Raw genomic sequence first — 13058 nt, forward strand, 5'->3', positions numbered from 1 at the left:
ACAGCCAAGCTCTTTGGGAGGGCAGAATGCCAGCTATGGGAAGGCAAGGATCTCAGCTCCCTTTGATGACCTCTCCTGGTGCAGAAATGATGGGCCGCGTGACCCCAGTCATAATTCTAAATGGGGATTTCAGGCACATTTAATGGATACTTCCTTCTTTATTCTTTAGTAGGAACATTAAAACAGTGAGGAAGAATAATTTTTAGATTTCTCAGAGGAATTTAGCAAAATTATCCAATCTCTTTTCTCTCTCTTTTTTTAAAGATTTTATTTATTTATCTGAAAGAAAGAGCACGAGAGGGGGAAGAGTCAGAGGGAGAAGCAGACTCCCCACTGATCAGGGAGCCCAATGTAGACTTGATCCTGGGACTCCAGAATCATGACCTGAGCCAAAGGCAGTCACTTAACCAACTGAGCCACCCAGGTGCCCCTCCAATCTCTTTTCTTACTGCAATATGTAAAATTTATCTTCTGAATAAGATATGTAACTGTGACTTAATACCAGTATACAATAGTCACAATTTCTTTGTCCTATTTTTTTTTTACAAGAAAGACAAAATCATTAACTATATTCAATTTATGAGACTTCAAAGGAGCATTTGAGCAAGAATCTGAATTTCAGATTGTAAACTTTGGGATGCCTGGTGGCTCAGTCGTTAAATGTCTGTCTTCAGCTCAGGTCATGCTCCCAGGGTCCTAGGATCGAGTTCTGAGTTGGGAATCCTTGCTCAGCAGGGAGCCTGCTTCTCCCTCTGACTGCTCCTCCCTGCTTGTGCTCTCTCTCTGACAAATAAATGAACAAAATAAAAAAATAATAATAATAAAGAACATAAGCTTCATCCAGCAAGTAAATGGTTACAGACACAACAGAAACTAAGGCCTGCCTGTCTCTATGTTAATCAGCTTTGCTGCAGTAAAAAATGGCTCCTCTAGAGGAAGAAAACCTTTTTCTCTGTGTTCTGCACCCAAAGTCTGTGAACTAAACTGACAAAAGCCAGGTTAATGGAGGAAAACCCCAGTTTATTGGCACATGTAACACACACACACGTGAGGACATGGCAGTGAGTAACACAAAGGGAGGTTCGAATTCAGGCTTATATACCACCTTACTAGGTGAAAGAATGGAAGAGAAATGCTCTTAGAGAAAAACAAATGACTTTTGGGAAAGGTAAGTGGATGTTCGGGGGAGCAAAGAGGAGATCAGAAAATCCGTAATAGTGTTTGTCTACAGAGCGATGAGGGGTCTGTTTCCTTCAGAGCCAGAGATCTCCCCTGAAGAAGGGATCTGGGATAGGTTTTATTTCTGTTCTCCCTTCCTAGAAGAGATCTGCCCTAAAGGCAAGCCGATGGCAGCCCTATTTCCCAGAAGTTGCCACTTCTGGTTTAGCTTCTTGTAACGATCTTACAATAATGTTGTTAGCTTTTTATAATAATTATAACTGCTCTGGGCTTCTTTGTTGGTTCCCACACGCCCAAGTCTCAGTGGCTTCTGAGAGCAAAGATTCGCTTCTCCACCATGCGGCACCTCGGCTGTATATTGCTAACCGCTCTCTTCCGTATGTCTTCTCCACTCCAGAGTCCAGTCTGATGGAGCAGCCCCTATGGGGAACACGCCATTTTCCCGGGGCAGAAGGAAGACACAAGTCACTGAGCCTCCAAGGTCTCTGAGAGCTTCTGTCTGGATGCAGCATTTGTCACTTCTGCTCAAGTCCATTTGCCAAGGCAAGCCATAGGGTCACACTGGCCATCGGTGAGGCAGGGAAATCATACCCCTGCCACGGGGGGTCACTGCAAGTCACAGAGCAGCCAAGAAGGGACCATTACTGGTAAAGGGAGTGACTGACTGGAAAATACTGTTAATGCAGTGGCTCAGAGTCTACAAAGAGATACTCTAAGATTCTGAGAATCATCTGTAAAGGTTTCAGTATCACCTTAAAAAATAATGAGAAGTTCACATTCTGCTTCAGAACTAGTCAAGGTGGCTCAATTATAAAAGTAGTTCTACTTCCCTGAGAATCTCCAAAAAAAATTGACCCCCCCCTACCCGCCAAGCCCCTCTGTGTTTAGCCACACCTGTGCTCGGACACATGCTCCCTAGCAGCAGACCGAGCATCGCAAGGGGGGAGGACGGCTCTTCCCACTTCCCTCCAGCTTTAAACCTTCTCGAACAAAATTTCGGGGAAAGGAAATGATATAACTTCTTGTGGCCTACAGTTCCTGTAGGACTGATTAATTTATCTCATTAGCTATGTTGTTTAGAGCCTTCGTTTCTTCAATGATTTATGTCTATTTGATCTGTTGTCCATTAAAAATGAAGGATGAGGGGAGCCTGGCTGGTTCAGTCCGAGAAGCATGTGACTCTTGATCTCAGGGTCATGAGTTCAAGCCCCACATTGGGTACAGAGATTAGTTACATAAATAAAACTTTTAAAAAAATGAAGGATTAAACTTTACAAATACAACTTTATTTCTCCAGATCTGTATCTCCCTACCTTCATGTATGTTGTCACTTCTATCTGGAACACGTTTGCGTGGTGCCCTCTGCTTGATCCCCTTCCCTCCCAAGCCAGTTCCTGCTTATCTTTAAAGCCAAGTTACCACCTTATGAGGAAACTTTCCTGATCTCCGTCGTTAATGATCTCCTCCTGGGAATGACCTCTGTGCTTTCCATACACCTTTCTTTGGAGAAAAGAGAATTTAGGGTCACAGAAATTTGAGTGTTATCCAAAGGAAGGGAAGGATGGAGAGATGGCAGTGGATGAGGAGGGAAGAGAAACAGAGAGAGAGAGAGAGAGAGAAAGGGAGAGAGTTTATAAATAATGAGCTGAAGGTCAAGGGGAATTCTCCAGCAGAAAAAGGCAAAGAAAAATACTAGAGCTCACAAGAGTAGGATCCTGCAGTCATGGAAACAGTCCTCTCCCTAGTCCCATGAGCAGCTTGACAGTTCATTTCTCAAACCAACTTCCCGCGGGGCGCCTGGGTGGTTTGGTGGGTTAAAGCCTCTGCCTTCGGCTCAGATCATGGTCCCGGGGTCCTGGGATCGAGCCCCACATCAGGCTCTCGGCTCAGCAGGGAGCCTGCTTCCTCCTCTCTCTCTCTCTGCTTGCCTCTCAGCCTACTTGTGATCTCTATCTGTCAAATAAATAAAATCTTCAAAAAAAAAAAAAAAAACCAACTTCCCGAGGACTCTGGCACCGTAACCAATCCACACTGTCGCTCAGTCTAGCTCGGGAAAACCGAGCTGACTTGGCATGGTCATGTTTCCATCTCTATCAGTTGCTCAGTGCGTTGCTCAGCCCTGGTTCTGTGCCCACCACTGGGACTGAGGATGAGGGCAAGGGGCCAAGCCCATCCAAATTCCATCATTCCCAAGGCCCCCGATTTCCCTGGTAATATAACTCTGATAAACCCACGGTGTCCCCTCATCATCCAGTTTGCACCTCATCAAATGTTCAGACTAGGAATACTGAGTCATTCATTCAGTAAACACTTAAGTGCTTACCAGGTGCCTGCCACTGTCCTAGGGTTGACAATATGCCAGTGAAAAAGATAAAGTCCCTGTCCCAGGGAGCCCACATTCTAGAGATCCTTGCTGTGTTCCTTCAGTCCTCTAGCGATCAGTCACGGGGATGGTCCTGAAATCCTGACGTAGAACCAATGGATTTGGTTTCTGAGAAACAGGCATAGACGCCCGATTTTCTTGCCCTCTAGGGCTCTCTTGTATGTCAAAGCTTGCCTCTTTTGGGTCAAATTCTACTAAAGGCCTCAAGGAGTATCCAAGACATGACATCCTTCCTCAAGTCACCGACAGCTCCAGTCACAGAAGATCCACGGACAGAATTCTAGGACACAGGGGCATCTGCATAGCCAGGGAGTTTCTAACCACTTTGTAGGAAACTCTATCCCCGTGAAGAATGGGAGCTTCTCTTGCCTTCTCTTGACCCACTGAAGACTCTGTCTCTTGCATCAACACACTCAGAGGTATTTGTTTTGGCTTCTCTGAGTATAAGCCAGAGAACACGACCTTGGTGAACTAAAGTAAATATGGGTATATTCAAAGCAAATGGCATAGCTTGCAGAGTCAAAGGAGAAGCCAGTATGACGCTTGGTGTGCAGATAAATAAATAAATATATATAAATACAAATTTATAAATACATATAAAATATGTATAAATATATATATTAATAGAACACCCAGACTTTTGTTAGCACAAAAGGCAAGTCACAACATTTAGCCAAAACATGTAATATCATGAAAACGACATAGGAGTAGAAATAAAGGATCGGTGGGGAGCACATCAAACTGTGATAGTTGCTAAAGCTATAGCAAAAAGACAATTGGAGTTGGTGGTGACAGCAGTGGGGTAGGACTTCATTTTCTACTCCACATACTTTTGGGGTGTTTGAATCTTTTATGAACAGAATATATTCATGTATTATTTGGCATAATTAAGTCAAAATGCCTAAGATTCAAGTAAAGCAATACCAATTTGTTTTAGAATATTTGTAAAATTCAGGGGAAAAAAAGTACTCTCCTCTGAAAAGATAATAAAACTCACCAGTAGTGTCATTACTTTCTAGGGGCAAAATCATTTGAAAGATTGATCATACACAGGATTCTCTCATTTCGTTAAACATTCTGAAAATAGACACCCATAAGGTAACATTTTATGAAACCAACCTCCAAATAGCTTTAAGCAGTTGACTTAATTTCGTTAGCAACTAATAAAGTTCAACCTCAAAATACTTAGAATGACCACAACTGATTACAAAAGGATTGAGGGGGAAATGGTGACAGACAGAATACTGAGCTACTAAAAGGTGTCTAATGCAAGAGAAGTTTCTGGATTGGTTTTTGAAAGAGAGTTTGACTAAACCCCATGACTATGTGCCCTAATTCAACCAATCCCATGTGGTACTGCCACCAAGTTTATTACCTGCTCCAATCAATTCAATATTCTTGGGTATGTAAGGCACGCTTCAGTGGTTTCAATTTTCTTTTGTCATCAGAACAGAATATAGGCTGAAGTAACGAATGGAGATTCCTTTCATTCTTCATCAAGCTGAGGTAGAGGTTTCCTGGAGCCAGATTTTCTAGCAACCATATAAATCATTAAATGTCTCACACCCAGAAAGCCAGGCACTGCCATTTTCCTCCCCGATGCGCTTTTCCTTGTGCTCTGTGCTGTACTCTCTTCATTAACACTGTTACATTATTCATTCTAAAAGTCCCATCCATTTTATAAAGTGTCCTGGGGCTAGGATGCTTTTCCAATCCACTTTTGTTTGGATGACTATCCCATTACCGTATTTATGCATCATAGTGCCAAGAAATCATCCCTAATGGCACCGTGGAATGAACGTAATAATATTAGCTTTTGAGTTGTTATGTACTCCTGTGATCTTTGGAGAACACCCAACACGGCCCACATGGGGACAGTGCAGCCTGGGGAGATTAGGTGACTTGTCCAGCTTATAGCCATCCATGTCTGATGGATTTCTAACAGCAAAGTTGTTTTGCCCAGCACCACCTGGATTCTGATTCAGGAGCAGCAAGGGGCCTGGTAAGCAGATAGACAAAGGATGAAGGCAGGCTCTGAATCCCTCTCCCTGCAGGCAGTGTTAAGTCTCTTGTGGCATTTTTAAAAAACAGCTTTATTGAAGTATAATTTACATGTCATAAAATTCATTTGCTTTGACTATATGGTTCAGTGATTTTTACTACATTTACAGAGTTGTGCAGACATCACCACAGTCCAATTTGAGAACGCTTCCATCACTGCAAAAGAACCTTGGAATCCATTTGCTGTCAGTCCCTGGTTCCAACCTCCGGCCCCAGGTGAACATAAATCTGCTTTTGCTTTCTAGGGATTTGCCTTTTATGGGCATCTCCTGTAAATGGACTCATTTGATATGTGGCCATCTCTCTGCACTGTCTTTGTCTTTCTGACCACAAGTTCAGATCATCACTTGACACAGTAATGTATTCCATTCTGCCAGGTGTTCCCAACTTGCCTTGATGAGACTTAAGGCACCATTTCATACAACCTGTAGGGTAGTTGTTCAGCGACCTGCCTATACCTCCTTGTTCAAACTCTTTCAGGCACACCAGCCTAACTTCAAACTGCCAGAACCCCCTTTTCTTCTGTTTTAGTGGTGGGCTGTCTCTGGCTCTCTTCATGGCAGCAGCAGGGAATTAATGCCCCCTCCTCCAAGAGCAGCCTCAACCAATGGCTGAGAGAAGAGGTATAAATACCCCAGGTCTCTGATCTCTCAGGAGACTTGAAAATTATGTGCTCTGTACTGACTCAGAGCTTCCGTGGGGGGCCCAAGCTCTCCTTGTCCGTGGTAGTTCCTGGCTTGATTGCTGACCACACACTCATTGCTCTGCCTTCTGGTCTCACTTCCCTGCTCTGCTTACAGTGTTTTCTTTACCTCCAAAATAATCTGCTTGCCCTGGAATCCTTGTCTCAATGTCTAATTCTGAGGAAACACAAATTAACTCACTCTCCACCATGGGTTCAGTACATGATGAGCCTAATGTAAATATCCGTTCCACCCCAACCTTCTTTTGGCATGTTTGACTGCTAAAGGATGGCTATCATAAAAAAGACAAGTAATAACTAGTGGTGGCAAGGATGTGAGAAATTGCAACACCCATACCCTGGTAGGAATTTCAAAATTTCACTGTGGAAAACAGTCTGGCAGTGCCTGAAAAGGTTCAACATCGAACTGATATATGACCCAATGATTCCAATCCTAGATATGTACCCAAGATGAATGAAAACACATATCTACATGTTCTAAAGCTTCTAAATGCATGTTCACAGCAGCATATACATACTAGTCAAAAGGTGGAAACAATCCAATATCTATTAGTTGTTAAATGGATAAGTGAAATGTATTATAGACATATATACTGACACATGCTACAATATGGATAAACCTTGAAAACCATATGCCAAGTGAAAGAAGTCAGTCATGAAAGGGGACCTATGGTATACTTCCATTTACACGAAATTTCTGCAACAGGCAAATCTATATTGACAGAGTAAATGAATGGTTGCCTCGGTTGAGGGATTGCAGATACAGGATTTGGGAGGTGCTGGCTATAGGCTATGGTCTTTCTTTGTGGGATGATGACAATGTTCTAAAATTGATGTGGTGATGGTTGCACAACTATGTGAACACACTGAACTTACATTGAATTGTAAACTTTGAGTGGACAAAACTTATAATATTTGAATTATATCTCAATAATGCTTTAATTAGGAAAACAAACAAAACAGTTGCTAAATAGTGTGGTTATTTAGAAAATTGCCCAGGCCATCCTTTGCTTCTATTAACAAATATGTCTTTGTATCTTGGTTTTCAGATTTCTGGGCTCAAACCCCAAACTTCAAGACATATGGGTGGCAAATACGTGCAAGAGAAAAATAGACAGAAGTTTGCAAACATGTTAACCTCCTGTATACCTGAGAGGGATGCGAGGAAAAATGAATAACTCCCAGAGGTGGCTTAGAACTCAGGCTTAAACACTATCTTCAGCTAAAGATAAAAGAAAGAAAGGTGTAGGAAGAACAGTTATGCCCAGGAAAAGCAAAATAAACATGAATGAGATTTTTTATGTAGATTTCAGTTGATACCTTCTTCATTGATAAGGGTTTAAAGTTGTCTTAGAGATTAACCTTTGTCCTTCCTGGTAAGAAGGGAGGAGTGACACCTTTATAAGTTTATGTCCTGCTATTAGGCAAATAAGAAAAGGCAGAGAGCTTTTTTAGCATCTGTTTCTTCTCTGTCGTCTTCAGTTTGAAAGGATCCTTAAGCCAAAGTGGCATATTTTGGCATGGTGTATTCTGCCACTCTTCAAAAGCTAGCAATCATTAAATATCGACAAAGTGCTGAGCAGTGCTGAAGGCATGACATAGAGTAAATGGTCTTGAAAGCAGAAATTTACTTTTTGTTGAATTGTTACACAATAGGTGCTATCAGAGCTTTGGAAAAAAATAAAAGTAGTTAGTTGTTCTTGCAAAGACATTGGGGACTTCTGCCAGGCAGCACTGGATGTGATCTAACACATGTCATTGAGGACAGCAAATATGGTTCACTTAGAGCCACAATCTTAACATTTCCTACTCACTAATGGACAAGAAAAGCAACAAGTCCAAGATCCTTAACTTGGGAGCTGGTGATCCTACATTTATTGCAGCAGACTGGATTACTTTTCCCTCCCTAATATTTATTTATTTTTAAAGATTTAATTTATTTATTTGACAGAGAGAGAGAGAAAGTGAGAGAGGGAATACAAGCAGGGGGAGTGAGAGAGAGAGAAGCAGGCTTTCCACTGAGCAGGGAGCCCAATGTGGGGCTCAAACCCAGGACCCTGGGATCATGACTTGAGCCAAAGGCAGATGGGTAACAACTGAGCCATCCAGGCACCCCCCACCCCACCAATATTTAAAATTTCTAAAACTTTTTGAAAATTTTGAAACATAACAGCAAAGTTGAAAGAATTTTATAGTGAACACCTATATACTTACCCCCTAAATGCTACAATTAACATTTTACTATACTTTATCAATATCTATCCCTCTATCCTTTTCTCTGCTAGTCCATAAACCACCCAATTTTTTTTTGATAAAGTAAATTGCGAACATCAGTATATCTGCTCTGAAAATATTTAATTAATCGGAATTTGATATCTGCGTAGTTTTTTCCCTTTAGTGTAAAATTTACTTTCAATGAAATGCAAACCTTAAATGTACAATTGCTATTATGAAAATGTACCTAAACCTGCAAGAGCCTGGATGCATAAACCCTGAGGGGCCTGATTTGCCTTTGCCTGGGCTAGGGTGGACCAGGACTCATCTTCGGGGTTCTGCATGTACAGGGTTGGATCTTCTTTTCACTTACAGTTTTCATATTTTGTTTATCATGGATTTTTGCATTGATTTTGATTTTTTAAAAAATGTGTTATATTGAAATATTATGTATCTTAATAATGGATTTTTTTTTTTTTTGGCACCTGGTAGTCCTTAAATTTTGCAGTAAGAACAAATGCCTCCCTTGCCTCACCCTGCCCAGCCCTGCTAAGTAGGAAGTCCACTGGCGCAGAGAATGGCTGAATGGAGCTGAACCCACTTGCTAATCCACTTTCAACACAGAAGCCAGATAGTTCAATCAATATAAATCACGATTCCGGGTCACTTCCCTTGTGCCGTTAATTACTAACCTACTAACCCGGAGTGATGAGCAAGTGATGAGCAAGTGATGGCACTATCTGACGACGTCAACTGTAGACCAAGTGCCCACCCACCGGCAACATGACGGAACCACATTAGGACCAATGTTCTCCTGAACTCAGGAGTGGAGGTGGGAGGGTCCCAAATTGGGGTGCGTGGCCTTCTAAGAGTCTCAACAATTGGAGAAGTTGTGGGGGAAAGAATTTGTTGGGGCACTTGGGTGGCTCGGTGGGTTAAGCCTCTGCCTTCAGCTCAGGTCATGATCCCAGGGTCCTGGGATTGAGCCCTGCATCGGGCTCTCTGCTCAGCGGGGAGCCTGCTTCCCCCTCTCTCTCTGCTTCCTTGTGATCTCTGTCAAATAAATAAATAAAATCTTAAAAAAAAAAAAAAAGAATTTGTGTTGTATTAGTCAGCAGACCGCCAGGGCTTAAAAATGGGGGTTAGTGGTGGGCTCTCCTGGGCAGAGAGCTTTACCTGAGCAGCCTGCTGGATGGAAAATTGACTAGGAGACCACCAAGCTGGTCAGTCTCCCTCCCGGTGCCCTCACATGCAGCCCACCTGCCCCGGCTGCAGTCTGGGGGTGGGAGGTCAGCTGTGGGGCCAGGAGGGGTTGTGTTTGCACTGCTGGCACTTTCTCTATAGCGATGCCTTGGTTTCTGGCAAACAGCTAAGAGCATGTTGCTTTGTCCTAGGACCCAGGTCCTTGGTTTTGGTAATTTCACAACAGACTTGGTTTTGAAAGCAGGAGAGTAGCTGTATGATCTAACTGCAGGAAGTAGGAAGTAATAAAGGAGCCCATCATAGCCACATTCTACCCCGTGCAGTGGTAGAAGAGAGTTTCCCAATGGAAAACTTATGCACTCTCTTCTGCCTTATTTGATTCTGATGTTTCCCCCTTCTGATTCTGAGCTATTTTACAACTCTGTGACTGTAGATAAGTGGTTTCCATGTGAATTCTGTCCATCTAGGGGAATCCTAGCTGACTCTCCTCCCAAATTATGGAAAAAACCAGTTTTGCCTTCTTTCAATTCATTTCAACATTTCCTTTACTCCATATAAATTTTTGCTTTAAAAAAAAAAAGATTTTATTTATTTATTTGAGAGAGAGAGAGAGAGAGCACAAGCAGGGGGAGGGGCAGAGGGAGAGGCAGACACCCACTGAGCCAGAGCCCAATGTGGGGCTCGATCCCAGGACCCCGAGATCATGACCTGAGCCGAAGGCAGATGCTTAATTAAGTGAGCCACCCCGGCATCCCAAATTTTTGCTTCTTGACTTCCTTATTGAACCAGTGTTATAAAATCTGTCTGATTCCTGAATTGGATCAAGGTGCTAAATAAGACCTTTAACATGTGGCCATTCTTCCATTTGAATGAGAGTCATGATTTTCTCTTTTCCTCCCACCTTGCCTCTTTCTAAGTCTCTTAGGATCATGAAGTAACGTGCCAACTTGGTCTCTGTAGCTTTTCCAAGGAGGAAGAAGCATGTGTTTGGGGGAGCAGGAAGGGATGGGGGTTCACGCTGGTGGACGCTGCCACTTTACAAATGAAACTGAATCCAATTTGCATAACAACCCCATGAAACAGCGATTGCTACCCCATTCTATGGAGGAGACAACTCACATTCAGAGATAATTTCAGAGATGAGCATTGTTCTGAGATGAGTACTAGTGAAGAGAAATATACGGGGTTTTCAGAACTAATTTCTCATTACTCAGAGATAATGTTCAAAGGTAAGTCATTTGACTGACGTCACTTACTATGTGCAGTTAGGATCTGAAGTCATATTTGTTTAAACCCAAAATTATGCTATACCATTGCCCTACGATGCAAGGAGGGAGCCCTGCCCTGTGTAAAGCTGGGCCACAGAGATACACAGAGTATCCTCCAGGAATGGTTAGGGGACCACTGTTGAGTTGCTAATCACAGGGCTTACTGATGGCAAAGGAAGAAAGAGGTGCTTACCTGCTACAGTCCCTCCCTCCTTCTCTCGTCCGGGTCCATCAGGAGAACCAGGCAGACAGCCGTCTGTGAGGTTTGCTGGCATGAAGAGCAAAGAGTTGGGGGTTGGACCTGGGAGCAAGAGAAGGACAAAGTTGTCCTGCCTTCAGACTGGTCTCCCCGTCAAAACGATCGTGTCAAATAAGAAACTAAACAGCCCAGCGCCCAGTTCATTCAGATAATTTAACAAATATCAAAGCAATCAGACCCTCTGAGAAAAAGCATTCTGAAGGTGTTTCACTAAGAAAAAAAGGACTATGTTACGTACGCACTGGGAAGCCTTTAGATAATGTTCCAGTTGGGTCAGGCAAAGACTTAGAAGGCCATTTCAAACCGTTATCACTATGGCTCACATTATTAGGTGCTTTGTGTATATTTGTAACACAGTCAGGCCTTTGTCTATCTTTCTTTTCTTTCTTTTTTTATGTAGTTCTATGCCCATCATGGGGCTCAAACTCACAACCCTAAGATCAAGGGTTGTGGGCTCTATTGAATGAGCCAACAGACTATTTTTTTTTTTTTAATTTTGGTGGGGAGGGGTGGGGAGACACAGAGGGAAAGGGAGAGAGAGAATGCTTTTTGTGTTTTTTAAAAAGATTTTATTTATTTTAGAGAGAGAGAGAGAACACGCAAACGGGGAGGAGCAGGGGGAGAGAGGCAAGCAGATTCTGTGCTGAACACAGAACCGGAATGGGCATCAATCTCACGACCTGAAATCATGACCTATGACCTGAGCAGAAATCATAGAGTAGGATGCTTAACTGACTGAGCCACCCAGGTGTCCCAGGCTATTCTTTATATTAATTTCCATTTTATGCTCATTGCTTACTTCCACATAGGATATAGAAATTACAAAGTAGTTCCAGCTATGGGATACTGTTTAAAAATAACTTCTGTACCAACTGTTCATTTAAGCATTTATAAAATGGTATGGAAATTTTAAGAATCAACAATGGTATGGAAATAGGATAGCAAGCCTGGAAATATTTCCATATTCTGATCACAGTGCATACATTATTAGCAGTCTAAAAATAATATGAATTTAAAGGAGATTTCGGTTTCTGCAGTGGAGGAAAATACAGTAAAATAGGCAGCATGAATGTATAGGAAGCTTTGCGTAGGTGCTCTAGTGCCCTCTGCTGGAAATATTTGAGTACTGCATCTCAGGCTGACACCCCCCCCTCCGCCCCCCCCGCCCCCCCAAGGCCATGGAGCCTTTGGCATTCTGGTGAAGCCCTCCCCAAATAATGGCTTAAAATAGAATAAAAAAGAATAATAAAGAAAATAATTACATTTAAATACAGTTAGAGGACTATCTTAAACATAATCTTAAATGTATAAGGTATTTCTTACCCCATTAAATAAAAAGATGTAGCTTTGGGCCTAATTATGGTAATTTCAAAGTAGTAATGCACTTAAACAACATTTTGAGATATTGTGACAATGATAATTTTGCATGAAACTATCTGTGATTTCTATCGGTGATGAAATTTAAGGTAGTGTGTGTATTCGTTTCCTGCGGCTGCCATAATCCATAATGCCACAAACTGACGGTCCAACAGAAACTTACTGTTTCACCTTCTGGAGGCTAGACGTCCAAGATCACTGTGTCGGCAGAACCATGCTCCCTCTGAAGCCTCTAGAAGAGGATCCTTCCTCTCCTCTTTCAGCTCACGGTGGCCCGGGTCTCTCCCCGGCAGGCGGCAGCATCTCAACACCCGCCTTGCATATCTGGGAATTACCTCTGTAAGAGGTAGTTAAAGACTCCATTGTTCGAAAAAGACTGAACCCAACAGGCAATGTCCATTAACACACCAG

Source organism: Lontra canadensis, unplaced genomic scaffold (genome assembly GCF_010015895.1).
Source record: "Lontra canadensis isolate GAN:19392208 unplaced genomic scaffold, GSC_riverotter_1.0 scaffold26, whole genome shotgun sequence".
Taxonomy (NCBI): domain Eukaryota; kingdom Metazoa; phylum Chordata; class Mammalia; order Carnivora; family Mustelidae; genus Lontra; species Lontra canadensis.